We start from the raw sequence: 3,659 nt of genomic DNA, 5'->3' as shown, positions 1-3,659 counted from the left end.
GCCAATGATTTGACCCTTCTCAAACAGACTAACATCTTTTCCACGACCACGGGATGTGTTTTTCGACATGGTTGTTTAGGAAATGAGAAGCAAGTCATTTCACCAGTTGGGGTTAAATAACTTGTTGACAGTTGAAAGATAATCACCCATGCAGTAATTATCCAATAGGAGGCTCATACCTATTTGCTTAGTTGAATCCTTTTTTTTTGGCCAGGCAGTATATATATATGTATATATATATGAAATAGATGTATGTGTGTGTGTCTGTGAGTGTCAATTTGTGTGTTGGCCTCTTTATTTTAATTATATGTATTTATTACATTTGTGACTTAATTTGTCCCGAGTGTTTTGTTAGGGACTGTTGGATTTACCCTGACCAAATAGGACCACACATTTGTGGTCGAGTGCCAAACCTTCTTTACCAGTTGCTGCTTGCGTGCAGAGAGAAATCCTGTTGAGTTTTCTGACTCACTTCTATATTCTATGCCCTGAGGGAAGTGATGAAGTCACCAAGTGAGGTGTAAAAATGCAAGAGATACACTTTCAAAGTAAACATATGTGAAGCAAAAAGGTGCTATTTTGGAGTCATGCAAGTCTATTCTTATCCAAACATACAGGTTCTCTTCTGCTCCATCTGTATGTTGGGTTCAGTGTGCCCACCTCATCCTTAAGTGGTTGATCCAAGGGAAAATGCTCTTAACAGTCCTCTCTTTGAGTATAAATATTGATGTGTAAATGTGTGCTTAGAGTAGTGCTGTGTGTGTGTGAATTGTATGTGCATGTTTGTTTATGCTGCCATGTCTGTTTCTTTTGGCCAACACATGAGTTTAAGTGACAGAATGGGCGTATGTAAAGGTGGTATTATGTTTTCACAATGGCCTGAAACCAAGGTTGAGCAACCTGCTGAGATTTGCTGCATCTGCTTTTTAACCAGTAAGCTTCATTGATTGCAGCCTGCAAGTTCAACTGGTACTGGACAAAACCTACAACTCAGCAGCCCTCTAAGGGACTTGTTACATTTCTTTACCCTAAAACAAATATCATATAATAAATAAGTTAAAAGAAAAAATAAAACATTATTCTTTACAAGAATAGCTTCTGCCTGTTAATGTGAACAACACCAGGTCTGGACTTGTGCTCTACGTTTATTTGAACAGTGGCTGTTATTTTGATAGAGAGCAGGTCACGAGTGACAGCAGATTTGGGCTGAAACAACATCATGCAGGTAAGTTTGGTTTATTTTGTTGTGACTTGAACAAGCACGTTTTCTATCACTTGTAAAACATTCTCTAATGTTTTCAGCACAAAGGTCAGAATTTGGCTCAGTTATGCTATAGTGGTCTTATAGCAGTTAATTTTGTTCTATATGCTGTTGAGGATTCTCAGTCATCCAGGTCATAGTCATTTCCGTGTCAGAACTGCAGTGGATGGTGGAGGAGTTGAGGAAAGAAAGGTCTCCTGGAAAGATCTATGGGAAATAGAGGCATTCAGGGTAAGCTTTACCATCAGAGCTGCTTATGATGTTTTACTGTCACCTGCAAACCTAAGCCAATGGTATGGTACGACCCCACATGTTCATTCTGCCCAAGCCCAGGAACACTAAAGCACATCTTAGTGGGATGCAAGACCAGTCTTACCCAAGGTCTCTACACCTGGCGACACAACCAGGTGCTCATAAGTCTTGCAGCAGTGCTGGAATGCCAGAGAATGAGTGCAAATGCGCTCCCGTCCCCCTCAGTCCCATCGCAGCAAACAAATTTTGTTCGAGAGGGTCAAGCCAGCTTCACCATCACCAGTAGGGCTGACATTGGGCTGCTGGGCAGAGCACAGGACTGGAAAACGCTGGCAGACCTGGACAAAAAGCTATGCTTTCCACAGGAAATTGCATCCATCAACTTACGTCCAGACCTCGTTCTGTGGTCTTCCTCACTCAAGCTTGTGTACATCATTGAGATCATGGTACCCTGGGAAGATGCGTAGAGGAAGCCTTTGAGCAGAATAAGCTGAGATACAGTAATCTTGCAGCAGACGCCCAACAACAAGGATTGAACGTGAAGGTACGCCCGGTGGAAGTAGGCTGCAGGGGATTTATAGCCACCTCAAAATCTAGGCTGCTCAGGGAGATGGGGGTGCGAGGGAAGGCCCACAAACAGGCAATCAAGGACTTCTCCAAGGCAGCTGAAAATGAGAGCCAGTGGCTGTGGACCAGGAGGAAGGACCTGGCCTGGGCTCCAGTGTGTGATGGTTGATGGGAGTGAACCTGGGACATTGGAGGTCACTGCTGAACCCTCTAGAGGTGTTGTGGGCCTATCAGCGAAACACCCAAGAAGGAGGGCGCGCACTTGAGAACCCAAGGGATGCCATCACCCACTTGATGGCCACAGTGTCTCGTAGGTGCCTTAGGTATCTATTGGGATAACAACATCTTATCCTACTCAACAGATCCGTCATAGGTTTGAAAAAGCATCCTGGATGGGAAGCGAAATGTTTTAAAACTTGGAAACAAAGTCCATTGGATTGTTTTTCAACTTTTTTGGAATTACTTATTCTATATGCTAAGATTATAGATTTTAATGTTTTCTTTTGTTGTTGTTGTTGTACTTTTGTTGTTGTTGTAGTTGTTGTAGTTTTATTTATTAAATTTCCCATTCATAGTTAAATAATGTATTAGTTATCAAAGTTAAGTTATCAATGTGAGTTTGAAATTTTAGTTAAAGTGAACAAATTTGCTGCTCAGAAAAAATGAGCAACTGATATGAAAAAAATGAGCATCTGATTTTAAAAGCTGAAAATGATTAAATCCATATCATTGATAAAAAATCTTCCAATTATCAAAAATAATTTCTGATTTCTCTCTAGATGATGTTATTCAGCTCCTAATTTCTTTAGATCCTAATGTCTTCCCTGGGAAGAATCTTAAACATCTATATTCTAAATGCAAATCAAGCTGAGGAAACAGTTGCTACCGTTTTTGGCAATAACAATACAAAGCCTCCCTCTGCACATCTGGAACTTCAATGAGATCTGTCCATTCTGTCACATTTTACCCTTTGGTGATAGAACAGAGAAGTGCCCAATCAAATCATATTGCACATCATCCAGTGACCAGACTGTCCGATGGTTCTTGTCAGTGGATTTTCAGATACTGCAGAGGGGTGTCCTTTCTTATGTTTTTTTTTTTTTTTAAATGAGTCCTCTGGCAAAGCCTAACTCAAGCTAATGTGCTGAAACCCACACAATCACCTACAGTGTTGTGTCCATGCCTCAGCTTAAAGAGCGTTGTTGGCTGAATGTCCCTGGTTAACTTGTTGCAACTGTACAGGCGATAGAAAGACAATTTATTACTTGGTAGTTGTCTTAAATCCAAAAATGTTTGCATTGGGTTTGCAGAGTAGTTCACCGATCGCAAATGTGTTTGATAACTTGCACAGGAGCTAATGCTACATCTTTCACATTAGAGAAGATCTTGATCATCTTCATATGTGCAATAGCATCAATTAGACAACAAAATTCTTAGACCAATGTACAGTTTTAGATAAGTAATCAACAGACAGAGAAATGTCAAAGTGAACAATGCAGTAAAAGATGACTCTGCCTTAAGCCAGGCATACACTGTATGACTTTTTTGCACTTTTTGGGCAGATTCTACAGTATTGTGA

This window comes from Cyprinodon variegatus, unplaced genomic scaffold (genome assembly GCF_000732505.1).
Source record: "Cyprinodon variegatus isolate N-32 unplaced genomic scaffold, C_variegatus-1.0 Scaffold389, whole genome shotgun sequence".
NCBI lineage: Eukaryota > Metazoa > Chordata > Actinopteri > Cyprinodontiformes > Cyprinodontidae > Cyprinodon > Cyprinodon variegatus.
The sequence above is the reverse complement of the archived record's forward strand: the minus strand, read 5'-3'. Positions refer to the sequence as shown.